The sequence below is a fragment of the Schistocerca americana genome, chromosome 2 (genome assembly GCF_021461395.2).
Source record: "Schistocerca americana isolate TAMUIC-IGC-003095 chromosome 2, iqSchAmer2.1, whole genome shotgun sequence".
In the NCBI taxonomy this organism is placed as follows: Eukaryota; Metazoa; Arthropoda; class Insecta; order Orthoptera; family Acrididae; genus Schistocerca; species Schistocerca americana.
In genome coordinates, this window is record NC_060120.1 from 352,037,864 (window position 1) to 352,063,487 (window position 25,624).

The 25,624-nt window shown below is 49.6% G+C and overlaps 29 non-coding genes across 29 annotated transcripts; 19 read left to right on the forward strand and 10 right to left on the reverse strand.

Moving 5' to 3' along the window:
* Positions 1–415: 415 nt before the first annotated feature.
* Positions 416–487, forward strand: Trnap-ugg. The gene has a single exon. It is a non-coding gene; the product is annotated as a tRNA-Pro (tRNA).
* Positions 488–1,088: 601 nt separating this feature from the next.
* Trnav-uac lies at positions 1,089–1,161 on the reverse strand. Its single transcript has one exon. It is a non-coding gene; the product is annotated as a tRNA-Val (tRNA).
* Positions 1,162–1,396: 235 nt separating this feature from the next.
* Trnap-cgg lies at positions 1,397–1,468 on the forward strand. Its single transcript has one exon. It is a non-coding gene; the product is annotated as a tRNA-Pro (tRNA).
* Positions 1,469–3,111: 1,643 nt separating this feature from the next.
* Trnap-ugg lies at positions 3,112–3,183 on the forward strand. Its single transcript has one exon. It is a non-coding gene; the product is annotated as a tRNA-Pro (tRNA).
* A 601-nt stretch (positions 3,184–3,784) lies between these two features.
* Positions 3,785–3,857, reverse strand: Trnav-uac. Its single transcript has one exon. It is a non-coding gene; the product is annotated as a tRNA-Val (tRNA).
* Positions 3,858–4,092: 235 nt separating this feature from the next.
* Positions 4,093–4,164, forward strand: Trnap-cgg. Its single transcript has one exon. It is a non-coding gene; the product is annotated as a tRNA-Pro (tRNA).
* Positions 4,165–5,808: 1,644 nt separating this feature from the next.
* Positions 5,809–5,880, forward strand: Trnap-ugg. The gene has a single exon. It is a non-coding gene; the product is annotated as a tRNA-Pro (tRNA).
* Positions 5,881–6,481: 601 nt separating this feature from the next.
* Positions 6,482–6,554, reverse strand: Trnav-uac. The gene has a single exon. It is a non-coding gene; the product is annotated as a tRNA-Val (tRNA).
* A 235-nt stretch (positions 6,555–6,789) lies between these two features.
* On the forward strand, positions 6,790–6,861 carry Trnap-cgg. Its single transcript has one exon. It is a non-coding gene; the product is annotated as a tRNA-Pro (tRNA).
* A 1,644-nt stretch (positions 6,862–8,505) lies between these two features.
* Trnap-ugg lies at positions 8,506–8,577 on the forward strand. The gene has a single exon. It is a non-coding gene; the product is annotated as a tRNA-Pro (tRNA).
* Positions 8,578–9,178: 601 nt separating this feature from the next.
* Positions 9,179–9,251, reverse strand: Trnav-uac. The gene has a single exon. It is a non-coding gene; the product is annotated as a tRNA-Val (tRNA).
* A 235-nt stretch (positions 9,252–9,486) lies between these two features.
* Trnap-cgg lies at positions 9,487–9,558 on the forward strand. Its single transcript has one exon. It is a non-coding gene; the product is annotated as a tRNA-Pro (tRNA).
* A 1,644-nt stretch (positions 9,559–11,202) lies between these two features.
* Trnap-ugg lies at positions 11,203–11,274 on the forward strand. Its single transcript has one exon. It is a non-coding gene; the product is annotated as a tRNA-Pro (tRNA).
* Positions 11,275–11,875: 601 nt separating this feature from the next.
* Trnav-uac lies at positions 11,876–11,948 on the reverse strand. Its single transcript has one exon. It is a non-coding gene; the product is annotated as a tRNA-Val (tRNA).
* Positions 11,949–12,183: 235 nt separating this feature from the next.
* Positions 12,184–12,255, forward strand: Trnap-cgg. The gene has a single exon. It is a non-coding gene; the product is annotated as a tRNA-Pro (tRNA).
* A 1,644-nt stretch (positions 12,256–13,899) lies between these two features.
* Positions 13,900–13,971, forward strand: Trnap-ugg. Its single transcript has one exon. It is a non-coding gene; the product is annotated as a tRNA-Pro (tRNA).
* Positions 13,972–14,572: 601 nt separating this feature from the next.
* Trnav-uac lies at positions 14,573–14,645 on the reverse strand. Its single transcript has one exon. It is a non-coding gene; the product is annotated as a tRNA-Val (tRNA).
* A 235-nt stretch (positions 14,646–14,880) lies between these two features.
* Positions 14,881–14,952, forward strand: Trnap-cgg. The gene has a single exon. It is a non-coding gene; the product is annotated as a tRNA-Pro (tRNA).
* A 1,642-nt stretch (positions 14,953–16,594) lies between these two features.
* Trnap-ugg lies at positions 16,595–16,666 on the forward strand. The gene has a single exon. It is a non-coding gene; the product is annotated as a tRNA-Pro (tRNA).
* Positions 16,667–17,267: 601 nt separating this feature from the next.
* On the reverse strand, positions 17,268–17,340 carry Trnav-uac. Its single transcript has one exon. It is a non-coding gene; the product is annotated as a tRNA-Val (tRNA).
* Positions 17,341–17,575: 235 nt separating this feature from the next.
* Positions 17,576–17,647, forward strand: Trnap-cgg. The gene has a single exon. It is a non-coding gene; the product is annotated as a tRNA-Pro (tRNA).
* Positions 17,648–19,290: 1,643 nt separating this feature from the next.
* Trnap-ugg lies at positions 19,291–19,362 on the forward strand. Its single transcript has one exon. It is a non-coding gene; the product is annotated as a tRNA-Pro (tRNA).
* Positions 19,363–19,963: 601 nt separating this feature from the next.
* On the reverse strand, positions 19,964–20,036 carry Trnav-uac. The gene has a single exon. It is a non-coding gene; the product is annotated as a tRNA-Val (tRNA).
* A 235-nt stretch (positions 20,037–20,271) lies between these two features.
* Trnap-cgg lies at positions 20,272–20,343 on the forward strand. Its single transcript has one exon. It is a non-coding gene; the product is annotated as a tRNA-Pro (tRNA).
* Positions 20,344–21,987: 1,644 nt separating this feature from the next.
* Positions 21,988–22,059, forward strand: Trnap-ugg. The gene has a single exon. It is a non-coding gene; the product is annotated as a tRNA-Pro (tRNA).
* Positions 22,060–22,660: 601 nt separating this feature from the next.
* Trnav-uac lies at positions 22,661–22,733 on the reverse strand. Its single transcript has one exon. It is a non-coding gene; the product is annotated as a tRNA-Val (tRNA).
* Positions 22,734–22,968: 235 nt separating this feature from the next.
* Positions 22,969–23,040, forward strand: Trnap-cgg. Its single transcript has one exon. It is a non-coding gene; the product is annotated as a tRNA-Pro (tRNA).
* A 1,642-nt stretch (positions 23,041–24,682) lies between these two features.
* Positions 24,683–24,754, forward strand: Trnap-ugg. Its single transcript has one exon. It is a non-coding gene; the product is annotated as a tRNA-Pro (tRNA).
* Positions 24,755–25,355: 601 nt separating this feature from the next.
* Positions 25,356–25,428, reverse strand: Trnav-uac. The gene has a single exon. It is a non-coding gene; the product is annotated as a tRNA-Val (tRNA).
* Positions 25,429–25,624: the final 196 nt, after the last annotated feature.

The following is a 25,624-nucleotide window of genomic DNA, read 5'->3' on the forward strand; positions in this document are numbered from 1 at the left end:
AAGAAGTTGTGTGGTGGAGCAGCACATGCAATTCACGCTTCCTAGATAATCGTTACTGCATAGAATAATTCTTTTGTCTGCGGCGTCTTCAGTATCCGTCTTCTGGAAATTTTGCTTGCAGTATATTTTGCAATCTTTTCGTTATGAGTTGGTGCTTGGTTTCCCGATGTTCTTTTGTTTAGTGCATTCGCCTCCTCTTAACCCTGAGAAACCACATACCGAAACTGAGGCACTGCCGGCTGTTCATAAGCAGTGCTCGGTGAAGTTATTTCGCTTTTTATTCGTTGCCTTTAATATTCTTCTCAACAGTGGTGAGTGCTGCCTGCAGAAAGCGTTTATCTTGCGAATTCGCGTGAAAGTTTGTGTTCCCTGTGAGGCCCACTACTTGGGATTAACTTGACTGCTCCAGCCAGGTGGCTCGTTGGTCTAGGGGTATGATTCCTGCTTTGGGTGCAGGAGGTCCCGGGTTCAAATCCCGGACGAGCCCTGCCATTTTGACCGTGCTGAAGCGTAGGTGGAACTCAGCCCCGGTTGCAGCTCCTCAATGAAGAGTAGACGCCTGTTATAGCACGTGGATATAACAAGAATGCGGCACCAGTAAAGTACGTAGGTGGAATTCGGTAGAAAGGCAGACGGTAATTTTGCATGCAACGGAAAACAAGGTTGTCTTTGCGGGATATGTGCACCGTGAGTGGAGATTCAGCTTAATTGTGCGACAGTCTACCCTCATCTTACTAGCGACGGCAACAACCAAGGGGTGGCATGTAAGATTGAGCGTGGCTAAGAGTTTCTCATTATTAGTTAGCATCACACTTTAACAGAGCTGTGACAAGGCGAGTAGGGTGAGCTCAGGAAAGCCAGTAGCAAGCGCACTTGAAGTAGCCCTGAAGAACCGGATTATAAATTTTGCCAGCCATAATGGAGCTAGGGGCGTTCTCAGTTACCAAATACCGGTGCAATAAGAGAGCTACAGTATTTGACAGTAAAATGACGCCCTATCCGTCTAGCATACAACATTGCTTGTCTCTGCATACGCGGACGTGAGGTCATCTCGGAAATGAAATCCGAAATATAGATTAAAATTGTTGTGTTCCCGCCCGGGATCGAACCGGGGACCTTCTGCGTGTAAAGCAGACGTGATAACCGCTACACCACGGAAACGACGGTTCTTTTCATGTACCACCCGGAGACTCGTAATAGCAACAGTTTTTCTTCTGTGTTAGCAAGGGCATCGGCTACGAGCTCCCTCCGATTCGTGAAGTTCCTGCAGTAAAAGACGTCGATGAAAACAATCCAACCGCGACAGACAGGGAGAACGCTGGCTGAGCTGCAGCCCTACATGGTGAGACCATCAAAGGTGGCGTCATTCACATGCAGTGCGTTTTCGGAACGAATAGGCTCGTTGGTCTAGGGGTATGATTCCTGCTTCGGGCGCAGGAGGTCCCGGGTTCAAATCCCGGACGAGCCCTTGCGTTTTGTACAACGGTGTGGTAACAAATCGCATGGCGGTGGCTGTTTCGCGCATTTCCAGGCCTCCAAGTCAGCGCTAAAATCCGACAACCAGTTCTGAAACCGTTTCATGTTTCATTTGAGCCATGTGCACCCTGCTGATGGAACGTTTGAAGTTGATTTAAATGGTCACAGTAGAGATCGTAGCAAGTGTCTTGCTGAGTGCGACGAAAACGGGTTTCCGCCCGCAATCGAGCCGGGGACCTTCTGCGTGTTCGGCACGGCGCCTGGGCTCGGCGGCAGCTGCTGCTCTTTCCTTCCTTACGAGATACCGTCGATTCGCGCAGTCGTTATTGCAAAAGATGTCACCAAAGGCAATCGCTTCGTTAGCGGCACTTTGCCTGGGCTCCGCGGCAGCTCTACATGGAGGCACCAGCAGCCCAGCCAGGCCGCCGCCGGCACCGGTGCGCCACAGCGCAAGGAGCCGGCGGCCGCCCTGCAATGCCCCTGTCGTTGCATATTCCACCCGCCCCATATCCTCTCCATGTCTGACTCACTACCCCAAATGACACTGCAGTCGACGTGCTTATTACTATCGCTTTTGGAAGAACCAAGGCGCAGTATTCTAGTGTCGAACCGGTACTGCAAATTGGGATTAAGCAAAAATTTATTGTGTGGTCGAGCGACAGCCTCGGCTCGCTCCTCCTACATGATCGCTTCTTGTGCGGAATAATTCCTAGCTCGCCGATGGCTTCAGAGTTGGTCTTCTCGAAGTTTTGCTTTCGCACTGCATTCCGCAATCTTTTCGTTATGAGTTGTGTGCTTCGGTTTCCCGACTTTCTTGTGTTTAGTGTGTTTGGCTTCTCTTAACCCTTAGCCACCGCTTGCCGAAATTTCCACACTATCATCTGTCGATCTGCAGAGCTCGATGAAGGCATCGCGGCCGTTCCTGAGCTCGTGGAACGGTCGAATCTGTAGTTGTTTCCAGATCTCTCCCACACAACGGCCTCCCAGAAGCTTGGATTACAGAAGTACGCCACTACTCCCAGCCGGAGATTCACGATTGAAAGCAGAATGACATGAGCTACACGCAGCTCCGATTTTTTTTTTTTTTGTGTCTGACCTACTTTGAAAGACTTTGTAGTCGATTTACTTACTACTATCGCTGTTGGAAACCAGGTGATAACCGCACAGTATTTTAGAGACGATCAGGTAATGAAAATTTAGAATAAGTAAAACAGTATCAAAAGAAGTTGTGTGGTGGAGCAGCACATGCAATTCACGCTTCCTAGATAATCGTTACTGCATAGAATAATTCTTTTGTCTGCGGCGTCTTCAGTATCCGTCTTCTGGAAATTTTGCTTGCAGTATATTTTGCAATCTTTTCGTTATGAGTTGGTGCTTGGTTTCCCGATGTTCTTTTGTTTAGTGCATTCGCCTCCTCTTAACCCTGAGAAACCACATACCGAAACTGAGGCACTGCCGGCTGTTCATAAGCAGTGCTCGATGAAGTTATTTCGCTTTTTATTCGTTGCCTTTAATATTCTTCTCAACAGTGGTGAGTGCTGCCTGCAGAAAGCGTTTATCTTGCGAATTCGCGTGAAAGTTTGTGTTCCCTGTGAGGCCCACTACTTGGGATTAACTTGACTGCTCCAGCCAGGTGGCTCGTTGGTCTAGGGGTATGATTCCTGCTTTGGGTGCAGGAGGTCCCGGGTTCAAATCCCGGACGAGCCCTGCCATTTTGACCGTGCTGAAGCGTAGGTGGAACTCAGCCCCGGTTGCAGCTCCTCAATGAAGAGTAGACGCCTGTTATAGCACGTGGATATAACAAGAATGCGGCACCAGTAAAGTACGTAGGTGGAATTCGGTAGAAAGGCAGGCGGTAATTTTGCATGCAACGGAAAACAAGGTTGTCTTTGCGGGATATGTGCACCGTGAGTGGAGATTCAGCTTAATTGTGCGACAGTCTACCCTCATCTTACTAGCGACGGCAACAACCAAGGGGTGGCATGTAAGATTGAGCGTGGCTAAGAGTTTCTCATTATTAGTTAGCATCACACTTTAACAGAGCTGTGACAAGGCGAGTAGGGTGAGCTCAGGAAAGCCAGTAGCAAGCGCACTTGAAGTAGCCCTGAAGAACCGGATTATAAATTTTGCCAGCCATAATGGAGCTAGGGGCGTTCTCAGTTACCAAATACCGGTGCAATAAGAGAGCTACAGTATTTGACAGTAAAATGACGCCCTATCCGTCTAGCATACAACATTGCTTGTCTCTGCATACGCGGACGTGAGGTCATCTCGGAAATGAAATCCGAAATATAGATTAAAATTGTTGTGTTCCCGCCCGGGATCGAACCGGGGACCTTCTGCGTGTAAAGCAGACGTGATAACCGCTACACCACGGAAACGACGGTTCTTTTCGTGTACCACCCGGAGACTCGTAATAGCAACAGTTTTTCTTCTGTGTTAGCAAGGGCATCGGCTACGAGCTCCCTCCGATTCGTGAAGTTCCTGCAGTAAAAGACGTCGATGAAAACAATCCAACCGCGACAGACAGGGAGAACGCTGGCTGAGCTGCAGCCCTACATGGTGAGACCATCAAAGGTGGCGTCATTCACATGCAGTGCGTTTTCGGAACGAATAGGCTCGTTGGTCTAGGGGTATGATTCCTGCTTCGGGCGCAGGAGGTCCCGGGTTCAAATCCCGGACGAGCCCTTGCGTTTTGTACAACGGTGTGGTAACAAATCGCATGGCGGTGGCTGTTTCGCGCATTTCCAGGCCTCCAAGTCAGCGCTAAAATCCGACAACCAGTTCTGAAACCGTTTCATGTTTCATTTGAGCCATGTGCACCCTGCTGATGGAACGTTTGAAGTTGATTTAAATGGTCACAGTAGAGATCGTAGCAAGTGTCTTGCTGAGTGCGACGAAAACGGGTTTCCGCCCGCAATCGAGCCGGGGACCTTCTGCGTGTTCGGCACGGCGCCTGGGCTCGGCGGCAGCTGCTGCTCTTTCCTTCCTTACGAGATACCGTCGATTCGCGCAGTCGTTATTGCAAAAGATGTCACCAAAGGCAATCGCTTCGTTAGCGGCACTTTGCCTGGGCTCCGCGGCAGCTCTACATGGAGGCACCAGCAGCCCAGCCAGGCCGCCGCCGGCACCGGTGCGCCACAGCGCAACGAGCCGGCGGCCGCCCTGCAATGCCCCTGTCGTTGCATATTCCACCCGCCCCATATCCTCTCCATGTCTGACTCACTACCCCAAATGACACTGCAGTCGACGTGCTTATTACTATCGCTTTTGGAAGAACCAAGGCGCAGTATTCTAGTGTCGAACCGGTACTGCAAATTGGGATTAAGCAAAAATTTATTGTGTGGTCGAGCGACAGCCTCGGCTCGCTCCTCCTACATGATCGCTTCTTGTGCGGAATAATTCCTAGCTCGCCGATGGCTTCAGAGTTGGTCTTCTCGAAGTTTTGCTTTCGCACTGCATTCCGCAATCTTTTCGTTATGAGTTGTGTGCTTCGGTTTCCCGACTTTCTTGTGTTTAGTGTGTTTGGCTTCTCTTAACCCTTAGCCACCGCTTGCCGAAATTTCCACACTATCATCTGTCGATCTGCAGAGCTCGATGAAGGCATCGCGGCCGTTCCTGAGCTCGTGGAACGGTCGAATCTGTAGTTGTTTCCAGATCTCTCCCACACAACGGCCTCCCAGAAGCTTGGATTACAGAAGTACGCCACTACTCCCAGCCGGAGATTCACGATTGAAAGCAGAATGACATGAGCTACACGCAGCTCCGATTTTTTTTTTTTTTTGTGTCTGACCTACTTTGAAAGACTTTGTAGTCGATTTACTTACTACTATCGCTGTTGGAAACCAGGTGATAACCGCACAGTATTTTAGAGACGATCAGGTAATGAAAATTTAGAATAAGTAAAACAGTATCAAAAGAAGTTGTGTGGTGGAGCAGCACATGCAATTCACGCTTCCTAGATAATCGTTACTGCATAGAATAATTCTTTTGTCTGCGGCGTCTTCAGTATCCGTCTTCTGGAAATTTTGCTTGCAGTATATTTTGCAATCTTTTCGTTATGAGTTGGTGCTTGGTTTCCCGATGTTCTTTTGTTTAGTGCATTCGCCTCCTCTTAACCCTGAGAAACCACATACCGAAACTGAGGCACTGCCGGCTGTTCATAAGCAGTGCTCGGTGAAGTTATTTCGCTTTTTATTCGTTGCCTTTAATATTCTTCTCAACAGTGGTGAGTGCTGCCTGCAGAAAGCGTTTATCTTGCGAATTCGCGTGAAAGTTTGTGTTCCCTGTGAGGCCCACTACTTGGGATTAACTTGACTGCTCCAGCCAGGTGGCTCGTTGGTCTAGGGGTATGATTCCTGCTTTGGGTGCAGGAGGTCCCGGGTTCAAATCCCGGACGAGCCCTGCCATTTTGACCGTGCTGAAGCGTAGGTGGAACTCAGCCCCGGTTGCAGCTCCTCAATGAAGAGTAGACGCCTGTTATAGCACGTGGATATAACAAGAATGCGGCACCAGTAAAGTACGTAGGTGGAATTCGGTAGAAAGGCAGACGGTAATTTTGCATGCAACGGAAAACAAGGTTGTCTTTGCGGGATATGTGCACCGTGAGTGGAGATTCAGCTTAATTGTGCGACAGTCTACCCTCATCTTACTAGCGACGGCAACAACCAAGGGGTGGCATGTAAGATTGAGCGTGGCTAAGAGTTTCTCATTATTAGTTAGCATCACACTTTAACAGAGCTGTGACAAGGCGAGTAGGGTGAGCTCAGGAAAGCCAGTAGCAAGCGCACTTGAAGTAGCCCTGAAGAACCGGATTATAAATTTTGCCAGCCATAATGGAGCTAGGGGCGTTCTCAGTTACCAAATACCGGTGCAATAAGAGAGCTACAGTATTTGACAGTAAAATGACGCCCTATCCGTCTAGCATACAACATTGCTTGTCTCTGCATACGCGGACGTGAGGTCATCTCGGAAATGAAATCCGAAATATAGATTAAAATTGTTGTGTTCCCGCCCGGGATCGAACCGGGGACCTTCTGCGTGTAAAGCAGACGTGATAACCGCTACACCACGGAAACGACGGTTCTTTTCATGTACCACCCGGAGACTCGTAATAGCAACAGTTTTTCTTCTGTGTTAGCAAGGGCATCGGCTACGAGCTCCCTCCGATTCGTGAAGTTCCTGCAGTAAAAGACGTCGATGAAAACAATCCAACCGCGACAGACAGGGAGAACGCTGGCTGAGCTGCAGCCCTACATGGTGAGACCATCAAAGGTGGCGTCATTCACATGCAGTGCGTTTTCGGAACGAATAGGCTCGTTGGTCTAGGGGTATGATTCCTGCTTCGGGCGCAGGAGGTCCCGGGTTCAAATCCCGGACGAGCCCTTGCGTTTTGTACAACGGTGTGGTAACAAATCGCATGGCGGTGGCTGTTTCGCGCATTTCCAGGCCTCCAAGTCAGCGCTAAAATCCGACAACCAGTTCTGAAACCGTTTCATGTTTCATTTGAGCCATGTGCACCCTGCTGATGGAACGTTTGAAGTTGATTTAAATGGTCACAGTAGAGATCGTAGCAAGTGTCTTGCTGAGTGCGACGAAAACGGGTTTCCGCCCGCAATCGAGCCGGGGACCTTCTGCGTGTTCGGCACGGCGCCTGGGCTCGGCGGCAGCTGCTGCTCTTTCCTTCCTTACGAGATACCGTCGATTCGCGCAGTCGTTATTGCAAAAGATGTCACCAAAGGCAATCGCTTCGTTAGCGGCACTTTGCCTGGGCTCCGCGGCAGCTCTACATGGAGGCACCAGCAGCCCAGCCAGGCCGCCGCCGGCACCGGTGCGCCACAGCGCAAGGAGCCGGCGGCCGCCCTGCAATGCCCCTGTCGTTGCATATTCCACCCGCCCCATATCCTCTCCATGTCTGACTCACTACCCCAAATGACACTGCAGTCGACGTGCTTATTACTATCGCTTTTGGAAGAACCAAGGCGCAGTATTCTAGTGTCGAACCGGTACTGCAAATTGGGATTAAGCAAAAATTTATTGTGTGGTCGAGCGACAGCCTCGGCTCGCTCCTCCTACATGATCGCTTCTTGTGCGGAATAATTCCTAGCTCGCCGATGGCTTCAGAGTTGGTCTTCTCGAAGTTTTGCTTTCGCACTGCATTCCGCAATCTTTTCGTTATGAGTTGTGTGCTTCGGTTTCCCGACTTTCTTGTGTTTAGTGTGTTTGGCTTCTCTTAACCCTTAGCCACCGCTTGCCGAAATTTCCACACTATCATCTGTCGATCTGCAGAGCTCGATGAAGGCATCGCGGCCGTTCCTGAGCTCGTGGAACGGTCGAATCTGTAGTTGTTTCCAGATCTCTCCCACACAACGGCCTCCCAGAAGCTTGGATTACAGAAGTACGCCACTACTCCCAGCCGGAGATTCGCGATTGAAAGCAGAATGACATGAGCTACACGCAGCTCCGATTTTTTTTTTTTTTTGTGTCTGACCTACTTTGAAAGACTTTGTAGTCGATTTACTTACTACTATCGCTGTTGGAAACCAGGTGATAACCGCACAGTATTTTAGAGACGATCAGGTAATGAAAATTTAGAATAAGTAAAACAGTATCAAAAGAAGTTGTGTGGTGGAGCAGCACATGCAATTCACGCTTCCTAGATAATCGTTACTGCATAGAATAATTCTTTTGTCTGCGGCGTCTTCAGTATCCGTCTTCTGGAAATTTTGCTTGCAGTATATTTTGCAATCTTTTCGTTATGAGTTGGTGCTTGGTTTCCCGATGTTCTTTTGTTTAGTGCATTCGCCTCCTCTTAACCCTGAGAAACCACATACCGAAACTGAGGCACTGCCGGCTGTTCATAAGCAGTGCTCGGTGAAGTTATTTCGCTTTTTATTCGTTGCCTTTAATATTCTTCTCAACAGTGGTGAGTGCTGCCTGCAGAAAGCGTTTATCTTGCGAATTCGCGTGAAAGTTTGTGTTCCCTGTGAGGCCCACTACTTGGGATTAACTTGACTGCTCCAGCCAGGTGGCTCGTTGGTCTAGGGGTATGATTCCTGCTTTGGGTGCAGGAGGTCCCGGGTTCAAATCCCGGACGAGCCCTGCCATTTTGACCGTGCTGAAGCGTAGGTGGAACTCAGCCCCGGTTGCAGCTCCTCAATGAAGAGTAGATGCCTGTTATAGCACGTGGATATAACAAGAATGCGGCACCAGTAAAGTACGTAGGTGGAATTCGGTAGAAAGGCAGACGGTAATTTTGCATGCAACGGAAAACAAGGTTGTCTTTGCGGGATATGTGCACCGTGAGTGGAGATTCAGCTTAATTGTGCGACAGTCTACCCTCATCTTACTAGCGACGGCAACAACCAAGGGGTGGCATGTAAGATTGAGCGTGGCTAAGAGTTTCTCATTATTAGTTAGCATCACACTTTAACAGAGCTGTGACAAGGCGAGTAGGGTGAGCTCAGGAAAGCCAGTAGCAAGCGCACTTGAAGTAGCCCTGAAGAACCGGATTATAAATTTTGCCAGCCATAATGGAGCTAGGGGCGTTCTCAGTTACCAAATACCGGTGCAATAAGAGAGCTACAGTATTTGACAGTAAAATGACGCCCTATCCGTCTAGCATACAACATTGCTTGTCTCTGCATACGCGGACGTGAGGTCATCTCGGAAATGAAATCCGAAATATAGATTAAAATTGTTGTGTTCCCGCCCGGGATCGAACCGGGGACCTTCTGCGTGTAAAGCAGACGTGATAACCGCTACACCACGGAAACGACGGTTCTTTTCATGTACCACCCGGAGACTCGTAATAGCAACAGTTTTTCTTCTGTGTTAGCAAGGGCATCGGCTACGAGCTCCCTCCGATTCGTGAAGTTCCTGCAGTAAAAGACGTCGATGAAAACAATCCAACCGCGACAGACAGGGAGAACGCTGGCTGAGCTGCAGCCCTACATGGTGAGACCATCAAAGGTGGCGTCATTCACATGCAGTGCGTTTTCGGAACGAATAGGCTCGTTGGTCTAGGGGTATGATTCCTGCTTCGGGCGCAGGAGGTCCCGGGTTCAAATCCCGGACGAGCCCTTGCGTTTTGTACAACGGTGTGGTAACAAATCGCATGGCGGTGGCTGTTTCGCGCATTTCCAGGCCTCCAAGTCAGCGCTAAAATCCGACAACCAGTTCTGAAACCGTTTCATGTTTCATTTGAGCCATGTGCACCCTGCTGATGGAACGTTTGAAGTTGATTTAAATGGTCACAGTAGAGATCGTAGCAAGTGTCTTGCTGAGTGCGACGAAAACGGGTTTCCGCCCGCAATCGAGCCGGGGACCTTCTGCGTGTTCGGCACGGCGCCTGGGCTCGGCGGCAGCTGCTGCTCTTTCCTTCCTTACGAGATACCGTCGATTCGCGCAGTCGTTATTGCAAAAGATGTCACCAAAGGCAATCGCTTCGTTAGCGGCACTTTGCCTGGGCTCCGCGGCAGCTCTACATGGAGGCACCAGCAGCCCAGCCAGGCCGCCGCCGGCACCGGTGCGCCACAGCGCAAGGAGCCGGCGGCCGCCCTGCAATGCCCCTGTCGTTGCATATTCCACCCGCCCCATATCCTCTCCATGTCTGACTCACTACCCCAAATGACACTGCAGTCGACGTGCTTATTACTATCGCTTTTGGAAGAACCAAGGCGCAGTATTCTAGTGTCGAACCGGTACTGCAAATTGGGATTAAGCAAAAATTTATTGTGTGGTCGAGCGACAGCCTCGGCTCGCTCCTCCTACATGATCGCTTCTTGTGCGGAATAATTCCTAGCTCGCCGATGGCTTCAGAGTTGGTCTTCTCGAAGTTTTGCTTTCGCACTGCATTCCGCAATCTTTTCGTTATGAGTTGTGTGCTTCGGTTTCCCGACTTTCTTGTGTTTAGTGTGTTTGGCTTCTCTTAACCCTTAGCCACCGCTTGCCGAAATTTCCACACTATCATCTGTCGATCTGCAGAGCTCGATGAAGGCATCGCGGCCGTTCCTGAGCTCGTGGAACGGTCGAATCTGTAGTTGTTTCCAGATCTCTCCCACACAACGGCCTCCCAGAAGCTTGGATTACAGAAGTACGCCACTACTCCCAGCCGGAGATTCACGATTGAAAGCAGAATGACATGAGCTACACGCAGCTCCGATTTTTTTTTTTTTTTGTGTCTGACCTACTTTGAAAGACTTTGTAGTCGATTTACTTACTACTATCGCTGTTGGAAACCAGGTGATAACCGCACAGTATTTTAGAGACGATCAGGTAATGAAAATTTAGAATAAGTAAAACAGTATCAAAAGAAGTTGTGTGGTGGAGCAGCACATGCAATTCACGCTTCCTAGATAATCGTTACTGCATAGAATAATTCTTTTGTCTGCGGCGTCTTCAGTATCCGTCTTCTGGAAATTTTGCTTGCAGTATATTTTGCAATCTTTTCGTTATGAGTTGGTGCTTGGTTTCCCGATGTTCTTTTGTTTAGTGCATTCGCCTCCTCTTAACCCTGAGAAACCACATACCGAAACTGAGGCACTGCCGGCTGTTCATAAGCAGTGCTCGGTGAAGTTATTTCGCTTTTTATTCGTTGCCTTTAATATTCTTCTCAACAGTGGTGAGTGCTGCCTGCAGAAAGCGTTTATCTTGCGAATTCGCGTGAAAGTTTGTGTTCCCTGTGAGGCCCACTACTTGGGATTAACTTGACTGCTCCAGCCAGGTGGCTCGTTGGTCTAGGGGTATGATTCCTGCTTTGGGTGCAGGAGGTCCCGGGTTCAAATCCCGGACGAGCCCTGCCATTTTGACCGTGCTGAAGCGTAGGTGGAACTCAGCCCCGGTTGCAGCTCCTCAATGAAGAGTAGACGCCTGTTATAGCACGTGGATATAACAAGAATGCGGCACCAGTAAAGTACGTAGGTGGAATTCGGTAGAAAGGCAGACGGTAATTTTGCATGCAACGGAAAACAAGGTTGTCTTTGCGGGATATGTGCACCGTGAGTGGAGATTCAGCTTAATTGTGCGACAGTCTACCCTCATCTTACTAGCGACGGCAACAACCAAGGGGTGGCATGTAAGATTGAGCGTGGCTAAGAGTTTCTCATTATTAGTTAGCATCACACTTTAACAGAGCTGTGACAAGGCGAGTAGGGTGAGCTCAGGAAAGCCAGTAGCAAGCGCACTTGAAGTAGCCCTGAAGAACCGGATTATAAATTTTGCCAGCCATAATGGAGCTAGGGGCGTTCTCAGTTACCAAATACCGGTGCAATAAGAGAGCTACAGTATTTGACAGTAAAATGACGCCCTATCCGTCTAGCATACAACATTGCTTGTCTCTGCATACGCGGACGTGAGGTCATCTCGGAAATGAAATCCGAAATATAGATTAAAATTGTTGTGTTCCCGCCCGGGATCGAACCGGGGACCTTCTGCGTGTAAAGCAGACGTGATAACCGCTACACCACGGAAACGACGGTTCTTTTCATGTACCACCCGGAGACTCGTAATAGCAACAGTTTTTCTTCTGTGTTAGCAAGGGCATCGGCTACGAGCTCCCTCCGATTCGTGAAGTTCCTGCAGTAAAAGACGTCGATGAAAACAATCCAACCGCGACAGACAGGGAGAACGCTGGCTGAGCTGCAGCCCTACATGGTGAGACCATCAAAGGTGGCGTCATTCACATGCAGTGCGTTTTCGGAACGAATAGGCTCGTTGGTCTAGGGGTATGATTCCTGCTTCGGGCGCAGGAGGTCCCGGGTTCAAATCCCGGACGAGCCCTTGCGTTTTGTACAACGGTGTGGTAACAAATCGCATGGCGGTGGCTGTTTCGCGCATTTCCAGGCCTCCAAGTCAGCGCTAAAATCCGACAACCAGTTCTGAAACCGTTTCATGTTTCATTTGAGCCATGTGCACCCTGCTGATGGAACGTTTGAAGTTGATTTAAATGGTCACAGTAGAGATCGTAGCAAGTGTCTTGCTGAGTGCGACGAAAACGGGTTTCCGCCCGCAATCGAGCCGGGGACCTTCTGCGTGTTCGGCACGGCGCCTGGGCTCGGCGGCAGCTGCTGCTCTTTCCTTCCTTACGAGATACCGTCGATTCGCGCAGTCGTTATTGCAAAAGATGTCACCAAAGGCAATCGCTTCGTTAGCGGCACTTTGCCTGGGCTCCGCGGCAGCTCTACATGGAGGCACCAGCAGCCCAGCCAGGCCGCCGCCGGCACCGGTGCGCCACAGCGCAAGGAGCCGGCGGCCGCCCTGCAATGCCCCTGTCGTTGCATATTCCACCCGCCCCATATCCTCTCCATGTCTGACTCACTACCCCAAATGACACTGCAGTCGACGTGCTTATTACTATCGCTTTTGGAAGAACCAAGGCGCAGTATTCTAGTGTCGAACCGGTACTGCAAATTGGGATTAAGCAAAAATTTATTGTGTGGTCGAGCGACAGCCTCGGCTCGCTCCTCCTACATGATCGCTTCTTGTGCGGAATAATTCCTAGCTCGCCGATGGCTTCAGAGTTGGTCTTCTCGAAGTTTTGCTTTCGCACTGCATTCCGCAATCTTTTCGTTATGAGTTGTGTGCTTCGGTTTCCCGACTTTCTTGTGTTTAGTGTGTTTGGCTTCTCTTAACCCTTAGCCACCGCTTGCCGAAATTTCCACACTATCATCTGTCGATCTGCAGAGCTCGATGAAGGCATCGCGGCCGTTCCTGAGCTCGTGGAACGGTCGAATCTGTAGTTGTTTCCAGATCTCTCCCACACAACGGCCTCCCAGAAGCTTGGATTACAGAAGTACGCCACTACTCCCAGCCGGAGATTCACGATTGAAAGCAGAATGACATGAGCTACACGCAGCTCCGATTTTTTTTTTTTTTTGTGTCTGACCTACTTTGAAAGACTTTGTAGTCGATTTACTTACTACTATCGCTGTTGGAAACCAGGTGATAACCGCACAGTATTTTAGAGACGATCAGGTAATGAAAATTTAGAATAAGTAAAACAGTATCAAAAGAAGTTGTGTGGTGGAGCAGCACATGCAATTCACGCTTCCTAGATAATCGTTACTGCATAGAATAATTCTTTTGTCTGCGGCGTCTTCAGTATCCGTCTTCTGGAAATTTTGCTTGCAGTATATTTTGCAATCTTTTCGTTATGAGTTGGTGCTTGGTTTCCCGATGTTCTTTTGTTTAGTGCATTCGCCTCCTCTTAACCCTGAGAAACCACATACCGAAACTGAGGCACTGCCGGCTGTTCATAAGCAGTGCTCGATGAAGTTATTTCGCTTTTTATTCGTTGCCTTTAATATTCTTCTCAACAGTGGTGAGTGCTGCCTGCAGAAAGCGTTTATCTTGCGAATTCGCGTGAAAGTTTGTGTTCCCTGTGAGGCCCACTACTTGGGATTAACTTGACTGCTCCAGCCAGGTGGCTCGTTGGTCTAGGGGTATGATTCCTGCTTTGGGTGCAGGAGGTCCCGGGTTCAAATCCCGGACGAGCCCTGCCATTTTGACCGTGCTGAAGCGTAGGTGGAACTCAGCCCCGGTTGCAGCTCCTCAATGAAGAGTAGACGCCTGTTATAGCACGTGGATATAACAAGAATGCGGCACCAGTAAAGTACGTAGGTGGAATTCGGTAGAAAGGCAGACGGTAATTTTGCATGCAACGGAAAACAAGGTTGTCTTTGCGGGATATGTGCACCGTGAGTGGAGATTCAGCTTAATTGTGCGACAGTCTACCCTCATCTTACTAGCGACGGCAACAACCAAGGGGTGGCATGTAAGATTGAGCGTGGCTAAGAGTTTCTCATTATTAGTTAGCATCACACTTTAACAGAGCTGTGACAAGGCGAGTAGGGTGAGCTCAGGAAAGCCAGTAGCAAGCGCACTTGAAGTAGCCCTGAAGAACCGGATTATAAATTTTGCCAGCCATAATGGAGCTAGGGGCGTTCTCAGTTACCAAATACCGGTGCAATAAGAGAGCTACAGTATTTGACAGTAAAATGACGCCCTATCCGTCTAGCATACAACATTGCTTGTCTCTGCATACGCGGACGTGAGGTCATCTCGGAAATGAAATCCGAAATATAGATTAAAATTGTTGTGTTCCCGCCCGGGATCGAACCGGGGACCTTCTGCGTGTAAAGCAGACGTGATAACCGCTACACCACGGAAACGACGGTTCTTTTCATGTACCACCCGGAGACTCGTAATAGCAACAGTTTTTCTTCTGTGTTAGCAAGGGCATCGGCTACGAGCTCCCTCCGATTCGTGAAGTTCCTGCAGTAAAAGACGTCGATGAAAACAATCCAACCGCGACAGACAGGGAGAACGCTGGCTGAGCTGCAGCCCTACATGGTGAGACCATCAAAGGTGGCGTCATTCACATGCAGTGCGTTTTCGGAACGAATAGGCTCGTTGGTCTAGGGGTATGATTCCTGCTTCGGGCGCAGGAGGTCCCGGGTTCAAATCCCGGGCGAGCCCTTGCGTTTTGTACAACGGTGTGGTAACAAATCGCATGGCGGTGGCTGTTTCGCGCATTTCCAGGCCTCCAAGTCAGCGCTAAAATCCGACAACCAGTTCTGAAACCGTTTCATGTTTCATTTGAGCCATGTGCACCCTGCTGATGGAACGTTTGAAGTTGATTTAAATGGTCACAGTAGAGATCGTAGCAAGTGTCTTGCTGAGTGCGACGAAAACGGGTTTCCGCCCGCAATCGAGCCGGGGACCTTCTGCGTGTTCGGCACGGCGCCTGGGCTCGGCGGCAGCTGCTGCTCTTTCCTTCCTTACGAGATACCGTCGATTCGCGCAGTCGTTATTGCAAAAGATGTCACCAAAGGCAATCGCTTCGTTAGCGGCACTTTGCCTGGGCTCCGCGGCAGCTCTACATGGAGGCACCAGCAGCCCAGCCAGGCCGCCGCCGGCACCGGTGCGCCACAGCGCAAGGAGCCGGCGGCCGCCCTGCAATGCCCCTGTCGTTGCATATTCCACCCGCCCCATATCCTCTCCATGTCTGACTCACTACCCCAAATGACACTGCAGTCGACGTGCTTATTACTATCGCTTTTGGAAGAACCAAGGCGCAGTATTCTAGTGTCGAACCGGTACTGCAAATTGGGATTAAGCAAAAATTTATTGTGTGGTCGAGCGACAGCCTCGGCTCGCTCCTCCTACATGATCGCTTCTTGTGCGGAATAATTCCTAGCTCGCCGATGGCTTCAGAGTTGGTCTTCTCGAAGTTTTGCTTTCGCACTGCATTCCGCAATCTTTTCGTTATGAGTTGTGTGCTTCGGTTTCCCGACTTTCTTGTGTTTAGTGTGTTTGGCTTCTCTTAACCCTTAGCCACCGCTTGCCGAAATTTCCACACTATCATCTGTCGATCTGCAGAGCTCGATGAAGGCATCGCGGCCGTTCCTGAGCTCGTGGAACGGTCGAATCTGTAGTTGTTTCCAGATCTCTCCCACACAACGGCCTCCCAGAAGCTTGGATTACAGAAGTACGCCACTACTCCCAGCCGGAGATTCACGATTGAAAGCAGAATGACATGAGCTACACGCAGCTCCGATTTTTTTTTTTTTGTGTCTGACCTACTTTGAAAGACTTTGTAGTCGATTTACTTACTACTATCGCTGTTGGAAACCAGGTGATAACCGCACAGTATTTTAGAGACGATCAGGTAATGAAAATTTAGAATAAGTAAAACAGTATCAAAAGAAGTTGTGTGGTGGAGCAGCACATGCAATTCACGCTTCCTAGATAATCGTTACTGCATAGAATAATTCTTTTGTCTGCGGCGTCTTCAGTATCCGTCTTCTGGAAATTTTGCTTGCAGTATATTTTGCAATCTTTTCGTTATGAGTTGGTGCTTGGTTTCCCGATGTTCTTTTGTTTAGTGCATTCGCCTCTTCTTAACCCTGAGAAACCACATACCGAAACTGAGGCACTGCCGGCTGTTCATAAGCAGTGCTCGATGAAGTTATTTCGCTTTTTATTCGTTGCCTTTAATATTCTTCTCAACAGTGGTGAGTGCTGCCTGCAGAAAGCGTTTATCTTGCGAATTCGCGTGAAAGTTTGTGTTCCCTGTGAGGCCCACTACTTGGGATTAACTTGACTGCTCCAGCCAGGTGGCTCGTTGGTCTAGGGGTATGATTCCTGCTTTGGGTGCAGGAGATCCCGGGTTCAAATCCCGGACGAGCCCTGCCATTTTGACCGTGCTGAAGCGTAGGTGGAACTCAGCCCCGGTTGCAGCTCCTCAATGAAGAGTAGACGCCTGTTATAGCACGTGGATATAACAAGAATGCGGCACCAGTAAAGTACGTAGGTGGAATTCGGTAGAAAGGCAGACGGTAATTTTGCATGCAACGGAAAACAAGGTTGTCTTTGCGGGATATGTGCACCGTGAGTGGAGATTCAGCTTAATTGTGCGACAGTCTACCCTCATCTTACTAGCGACGGCAACAACCAAGGGGTGGCATGTAAGATTGAGCGTGGCTAAGAGTTTCTCATTATTAGTTAGCATCACACTTTAACAGAGCTGTGACAAGGCGAGTAGGGTGAGCTCAGGAAAGCCAGTAGCAAGCGCACTTGAAGTAGCCCTGAAGAACCGGATTATAAATTTTGCCAGCCATAATGGAGCTAGGGGCGTTCTCAGTTACCAAATACCGGTGCAATAAGAGAGCTACAGTATTTGACAGTAAAATGACGCCCTATCCGTCTAGCATACAACATTGCTTGTCTCTGCATACGCGGACGTGAGGTCATCTCGGAAATGAAATCCGAAATATAGATTAAAATTGTTGTGTTCCCGCCCGGGATCGAACCGGGGACCTTCTGCGTGTAAAGCAGACGTGATAACCGCTACACCACGGAAACGACGGTTCTTTTCATGTACCACCCGGAGACTCGTAATAGCAACAGTTTTTCTTCTGTGTTAGCAAGGGCATCGGCTACGAGCTCCCTCCGATTCGTGAAGTTCCTGCAGTAAAAGACGTCGATGAAAACAATCCAACCGCGACAGACAGGGAGAACGCTGGCTGAGCTGCAGCCCTACATGGTGAGACCATCAAAGGTGGCGTCATTCACATGCAGTGCGTTTTCGGAACGAATAGGCTCGTTGGTCTAGGGGTATGATTCCTGCTTCGGGCGCAGGAGGTCCCGGGTTCAAATCCCGGACGAGCCCTTGCGTTTTGTACAACGGTGTGGTAACAAATCGCATGGCGGTGGCTGTTTCGCGCATTTCCAGGCCTCCAAGTCAGCGCTAAAATCCGACAACCAGTTCTGAAACCGTTTCATGTTTCATTTGAGCCATGTGCACCCTGCTGATGGAACGTTTGAAGTTGATTTAAATGGTCACAGTAGAGATCGTAGCAAGTGTCTTGCTGAGTGCGACGAAAACGGGTTTCCGCCCGCAATCGAGCCGGGGACCTTCTGCGTGTTCGGCACGGCGCCTGGGCTCGGCGGCAGCTGCTGCTCTTTCCTTCCTTACGAGATACCGTCGATTCGCGCAGTCGTTATTGCAAAAGATGTCACCAAAGGCAATCGCTTCGTTAGCGGCACTTTGCCTGGGCTCCGCGGCAGCTCTACATGGAGGCACCAGCAGCCCAGCCAGGCCGCCGCCGGCACCGGTGCGCCACAGCGCAAGGAGCCGGCGGCCGCCCTGCAATGCCCCTGTCGTTGCATATTCCACCCGCCCCATATCCTCTCCATGTCTGACTCACTACCCCAAATGACACTGCAGTCGACGTGCTTATTACTATCGCTTTTGGAAGAACCAAGGCGCAGTATTCTAGTGTCGAACCGGTACTGCAAATTGGGATTAAGCAAAAATTTATTGTGTGGTCGAGCGACAGCCTCGGCTCGCTCCTCCTACATGATCGCTTCTTGTGCGGAATAATTCCTAGCTCGCCGATGGCTTCAGAGTTGGTCTTCTCGAAGTTTTGCTTTCGCACTGCATTCCGCAATCTTTTCGTTATGAGTTGTGTGCTTCGGTTTCCCGACTTTCTTGTGTTTAGTGTGTTTGGCTTCTCTTAACCCTTAGCCACCGCTTGCCGAAATTTCCACACTATCATCTGTCGATCTGCAGAGCTCGATGAAGGCATCGCGGCCGTTCCTGAGCTCGTGGAACGGTCGAATCTGTAGTTGTTTCCAGATCTCTCCCACACAACGGCCTCCCAGAAGCTTGGATTACAGAAGTACGCCACTACTCCCAGCCGGAGACTCACGATTGAAAGCAGAATGACATGAGCTACACGCAGCTCCGATTTTTTTTTTTTTTGTGTCTGACCTACTTTGAAAGACTTTGTAGTCGATTTACTTACTACTATCGCTGTTGGAAACCAGGTGATAACCGCACAGTATTTTAGAGACGATCAGGTAATGAAAATTTAGAATAAGTAAAACAGTATCAAAAGAAGTTGTGTGGTGGAGCAGCACATGCAATTCACGCTTCCTAGATAATCGTTACTGCATAGAATAATTCTTTTGTCTGCGGCGTCTTCAGTATCCGTCTTCTGGAAATTTTGCTTGCAGTATATTTTGCAATCTTTTCGTTATGAGTTGGTGCTTGGTTTCCCGATGTTCTTTTGTTTAGTGCATTCGCCTCCTCTTAACCCTGAGAAACCACATACCGAAACTGAGGCACTGCCGGCTGTTCATAAGCAGTGCTCGATGAAGTTATTTCGCTTTTTATTCGTTGCCTTTAATATTCTTCTCAACAGTGGTGAGTGCTGCCTGCAGAAAGCGTTTATCTTGCGAATTCGCGTGAAAGTTTGTGTTCCCTGTGAGGCCCACTACTTGGGATTAACTTGACTGCTCCAGCCAGGTGGCTCGTTGGTCTAGGGGTATGATTCCTGCTTTGGGTGCAGGAGGTCCCGGGTTCAAATCCCGGACGAGCCCTGCCATTTTGACCGTGCTGAAGCGTAGGTGGAACTCAGCCCCGGTTGCAGCTCCTCAATGAAGAGTAGACGCCTGTTATAGCACGTGGATATAACAAGAATGCGGCACCAGTAAAGTACGTAGGTGGAATTCGGTAGAAAGGCAGACGGTAATTTTGCATGCAACGGAAAACAAGGTTGTCTTTGCGGGATATGTGCACCGTGAGTGGAGATTCAGCTTAATTGTGCGACAGTCTACCCTCATCTTACTAGCGACGGCAACAACCAAGGGGTGGCATGTAAGATTGAGCGTGGCTAAGAGTTTCTCATTATTAGTTAGCATCACACTTTAACAGAGCTGTGACAAGGCGAGTAGGGTGAGCTCAGGAAAGCCAGTAGCAAGCGCACTTGAAGTAGCCCTGAAGAACCGGATTATAAATTTTGCCAGCCATAATGGAGCTAGGGGCGTTCTCAGTTACCAAATACCGGTGCAATAAGAGAGCTACAGTATTTGACAGTAAAATGACGCCCTATCCGTCTAGCATACAACATTGCTTGTCTCTGCATACGCGGACGTGAGGTCATCTCGGAAATGAAATCCGAAATATAGATTAAAATTGTTGTGTTCCCGCCCGGGATCGAACCGGGGACCTTCTGCGTGTAAAGCAGACGTGATAACCGCTACACCACGGAAACGACGGTTCTTTTCATGTACCACCCGGAGACTCGTAATAGCAACAGTTTTTCTTCTGTGTTAGCAAGGGCATCGGCTACGAGCTCCCTCCGATTCGTGAAGTTCCTGCAGTAAAAGACGTCGTTGAAAACAATCCAACCGCGACAGACAGGGAGAACGCTGGCTGAGCTGCAGCCCTACATGGTGAGACCATCAAAGGTGGCGTCATTCACATGCAGTGCGTTTTCGGAACGAATAGGCTCGTTGGTCTAGGGGTATGATTCCTGCTTCGGGCGCAGGAGGTCCCGGGTTCAAATCCCGGACGAGCCCTTGCGTTTTGTACAACGGTGTGGTAACAAATCGCATGGCGGTGGCTGTTTCGCGCATTTCCAGGCCTCCAAGTCAGCGCTAAAATCCGACAACCAGTTCTGAAACCGTTTCATGTTTCATTTGAGCCATGTGCACCTTGCTGATGGAACGTTTGAAGTTGATTTAAATGGTCACAGTAGAGATCGTAGCAAGTGTCTTGCTGAGTGCGACGAAAACGGGTTTCCGCCCGCAATCGAGCCGGGGACCTTCTGCGTGTTCGGCACGGCGCCTGGGCTCGGCGGCAGCTGCTGCTCTTTCCTTCCTTACGAGATACCGTCGATTCGCGCAGTCGTTATTGCAAAAGATGTCACCAAAGGCAATCGCTTCGTTAGCGGCACTTTGCCTGGGCTCCGCGGCAGCTCTACATGGAGGCACCAGCAGCCCAGCCAGGCCGCCGCCGGCACCGGTGCGCCACAGCGCAAGGAGCCGGCGGCCGCCCTGCAATGCCCCTGTCGTTGCATATTCCACCCGCCCCATATCCTCTCCATGTCTGACTCACTACCCCAAATGACACTGCAGTCGACGTGCTTATTACTATCGCTTTTGGAAGAACCAAGGCGCAGTATTCTAGTGTCGAACCGGTACTGCAAATTGGGATTAAGCAAAAATTTATTGTGTGGTCGAGCGACAGCCTCGGCTCGCTCCTCCTACATGATCGCTTCTTGTGCGGAATAATTCCTAGCTCGCCGATGGCTTCAGAGTTGGTCTTCTCGAAGTTTTGCTTTCGCACTGCATTCCGCAATCTTTTCGTTATGAGTTGTGTGCTTCGGTTTCCCGACTTTCTTGTGTTTAGTGTGTTTGGCTTCTCTTAACCCTTAGCCACCGCTTGCCGAAATTTCCACACTATCATCTGTCGATCTGCAGAGCTCGATGAAGGCATCGCGGCCGTTCCTGAGCTCGTGGAACGGTCGAATCTGTAGTTGTTTCCAGATCTCTCCCACACAACGGCCTCCCAGAAGCTTGGATTACAGAAGTACGCCACTACTCCCAGCCGGAGACTCACGATTGAAAGCAGAATGACATGAGCTACACGCAGCTCCGATTTTTTTTTTTTTTTGTGTCTGACCTACTTTGAAAGACTTTGTAGTCGATTTACTTACTACTATCGCTGTTGGAAACCAGGTGATAACCGCACAGTATTTTAGAGACGATCAGGTAATGAAAATTTAGAATAAGTAAAACAGTATCAAAAGAAGTTGTGTGGTGGAGCAGCACATGCAATTCACGCTTCCTAGATAATCGTTACTGCATAGAATAATTCTTTTGTCTGCGGCGTCTTCAGTATCCGTCTTCTGGAAATTTTGCTTGCAGTATATTTTGCAATCTTTTCGTTATGAGTTGGTGCTTGGTTTCCCGATGTTCTTTTGTTTAGTGCATTCGCCTCCTCTTAACCCTGAGAAACCACATACCGAAACTGAGGCACTGCCGGCTGTTCATAAGCAGTGCTCGATGAAGTTATTTCGCTTTTTATTCGTTGCCTTTAATATTCTTCTCAACAGTGGTGAGTGCTGCCTGCAGAAAGCGTTTATCTTGCGAATTCGCGTGAAAGTTTGTGTTCCCTGTGAGGCCCACTACTTGGGATTAACTTGACTGCTCCAGCCAGGTGGCTCGTTGGTCTAGGGGTATGATTCCTGCTTTGGGTGCAGGAGGTCCCGGGTTCAAATCCCGGACGAGCCCTGCCATTTTGACCGTGCTGAAGCGTAGGTGGAACTCAGCCCCGGTTGCAGCTCCTCAATGAAGAGTAGACGCCTGTTATAGCACGTGGATATAACAAGAATGCGGCACCAGTAAAGTACGTAGGTGGAATTCGGTAGAAAGGCAGACGGTAATTTTGCATGCAACGGAAAACAAGGTTGTCTTTGCGGGATATGTGCACCGTGAGTGGAGATTCAGCTTAATTGTGCGACAGTCTACCCTCATCTTACTAGCGACGGCAACAACCAAGGGGTGGCATGTAAGATTGAGCGTGGCTAAGAGTTTCTCATTATTAGTTAGCATCACACTTTAACAGAGCTGTGACAAGGCGAGTAGGGTGAGCTCAGGAAAGCCAGTAGCAAGCGCACTTGAAGTAGCCCTGAAGAACCGGATTATAAATTTTGCCAGCCATAATGGAGCTAGGGGCGTTCTCAGTTACCAAATACCGGTGCAATAAGAGAGCTACAGTATTTGACAGTAAAATGACGCCCTATCCGTCTAGCATACAACATTGCTTGTCTCTGCATACGCGGACGTGAGGTCATCTCGGAAATGAAATCCGAAATATAGATTAAAATTGTTGTGTTCCCGCCCGGGATCGAACCGGGGACCTTCTGCGTGTAAAGCAGACGTGATAACCGCTACACCACGGAAACGACGGTTCTTTTCATGTACCACCCGGAGACTCGTAATAGCAACAGTTTTTCTTCTGTGTTAGCAAGGGCATCGGCTACGAGCTCCCTCCGATTCGTGAAGTTCCTGCAGTAAAAGACGTCGTTGAAAACAATCCAACCGCGACAGACAGGGAGAACGCTGGCTGAGCTGCAGCCCTACATGGTGAGACCATCAAAGGTGGCGTCATTCACATGCAGTGCGTTTTCGGAACGAATAGGCTCGTTGGTCTAGGGGTATGATTCCTGCTTCGGGCGCAGGAGGTCCCGGGTTCAAATCCCGGACGAGCCCTTGCGTTTTGTACAACGGTGTGGTAACAAATCGCATGGCGGTGGCTGTTTCGCGCATTTCCAGGCCTCCAAGTCAGCGCTAAAATCCGACAACCAGTTCTGAAACCGTTTCATGTTTCATTTGAGCCATGTGCACCTTGCTGATGGAACGTTTGAAGTTGATTTAAATGGTCACAGTAGAGATCGTAGCAAGTGTCTTGCTGAGTGCGACGAAAACGGGTTTCCGCCCGCAATCGAGCCGGGGACCTTCTGCGTGTTCGGCACGGCGCCTGGGCTCGGCGGCAGCTGCTGCTCTTTCCTTCCTTACGAGATACCGTCGATTCGCGCAGTCGTTATTGCAAAAGATGTCACCAAAGGCAATCGCTTCGTTAGCGGCACTTTGCCTGGGCTCCGCGGCAGCTCTACATGGAGGCACCAGCAGCCCAGCCAGGCCGCCGCCGGCACCGGTGCGCCACAGCGCAAGGAGCCGGCGGCCGCCCTGCAATGCCCCTGTCGTTGCATATTCCACCCGCCCCATATCCTCTCCATGTCTGACTCACTACCCCAAATGACACTGCAGTCGACGTGCTTATTACTATCGCTTTTGGAAGAACCAAGGCGCAGTATTCTAGTGTCGAACCGGTACTGCAAATTGGGATTAAGCAAAAATTTATTGTGTGGTCGAGCGACAGCCTCGGCTCGCTCCTCCTACATGATCGCTTCTTGTGCGGAATAATTCCTAGCTCGCCGATGGCTTCAGAGTTGGTCTTCTCGAAGTTTTGCTTTCGCACTGCATTCCGCAATCTTTTCGTTATGAGTTGTGTGCTTCGGTTTCCCGACTTTCTTGTGTTTAGTGTGTTTGGCTTCTCTTAACCCTTAGCCACCGCTTGCCGAAATTTCCACACTATCATCTGTCGATCTGCAGAGCTCGATGAAGGCATCGCGGCCGTTCCTGAGCTCGTGGAACGGTCGAATCTGTAGTTGTTTCCAGATCTCTCCCACACAACGGCCTCCCAGAAGCTTGGATTACAGAAGTACGCCACTACTCCCAGCCGGAGACTCACGATTGAAAGCAGAATGACATGAGCTACACGCAGCTCCGATTTTTTTTTTTTTGTGTCTGACCTACTTTGAAAGACTTTGTAGTCGATTTACTTACTACTATCGCTGTTGGAAACCAGGTGATAACCGCACAGTATTTTAGAGACGATCAGGTAATGAAAATTTAGAATAAGTAAAACAGTATCAAAAGAAGTTGTGTGGTGGAGCAGCACATGCAATTCACGCTTCCTAGATAATCGTTACTGCATAGAATAATTCTTTTGTCTGCGGCGTCTTCAGTATCCGTCTTCTGGAAATTTTGCTTGCAGTATATTTTGCAATCTTTTCGTTATGAGTTGGTGCTTGGTTTCCCGATGTTCTTTTGTTTAGTGCATTCGCCTCCTCTTAACCCTGAGAAACCACATACCGAAACTGAGGCACTGCCGGCTGTTCATAAGCAGTGCTCGATGAAGTTATTTCGCTTTTTATTCGTTGCCTTTAATATTCTTCTCAACAGTGGTGAGTGCTGCCTGCAGAAAGCGTTTATCTTGCGAATTCGCGTGAAAGTTTGTGTTCCCTGTGAGGCCCACTACTTGGGATTAACTTGACTGCTCCAGCCAGGTGGCTCGTTGGTCTAGGGGTATGATTCCTGCTTTGGGTGCAGGAGGTCCCGGGTTCAAATCCCGGACGAGCCCTGCCATTTTGACCGTGCTGAAGCGTAGGTGGAACTCAGCCCCGGTTGCAGCTCCTCAATGAAGAGTAGACGCCTGTTATAGCACGTGGATATAACAAGAATGCGGCACCAGTAAAGTACGTAGGTGGAATTCGGTAGAAAGGCAGACGGTAATTTTGCATGCAACGGAAAACAAGGTTGTCTTTGCGGGATATGTGCACCGTGAGTGGAGATTCAGCTTAATTGTGCGACAGTCTACCCTCATCTTACTAGCGACGGCAACAACCAAGGGGTGGCATGTAAGATTGAGCGTGGCTAAGAGTTTCTCATTATTAGTTAGCATCACACTTTAACAGAGCTGTGACAAGGCGAGTAGGGTGAGCTCAGGAAAGCCAGTAGCAAGCGCACTTGAAGTAGCCCTGAAGAACCGGATTATAAATTTTGCCAGCCATAATGGAGCTAGGGGCGTTCTCAGTTACCAAATACCGGTGCAATAAGAGAGCTACAGTATTTGACAGTAAAATGACGCCCTATCCGTCTAGCATACAACATTGCTTGTCTCTGCATACGCGGACGTGAGGTCATCTCGGAAATGAAATCCGAAATATAGATTAAAATTGTTGTGTTCCCGCCCGGGATCGAACCGGGGACCTTCTGCGTGTAAAGCAGACGTGATAACCGCTACACCACGGAAACGACGGTTCTTTTCATGTACCACCCGGAGACTCGTAATAGCAACAGTTTTTCTTCTGTGTTAGCAAGGGCATCGGCTACGAGCTCCCTCCGATTCGTGAAGTTCCTGCAGTAAAAGACGTCGTTGAAAACAATCCAACCGCGACAGACAGGGAGAACGCTGGCTGAGCTGCAGCCCTACATGGTGAGACCATCAAAG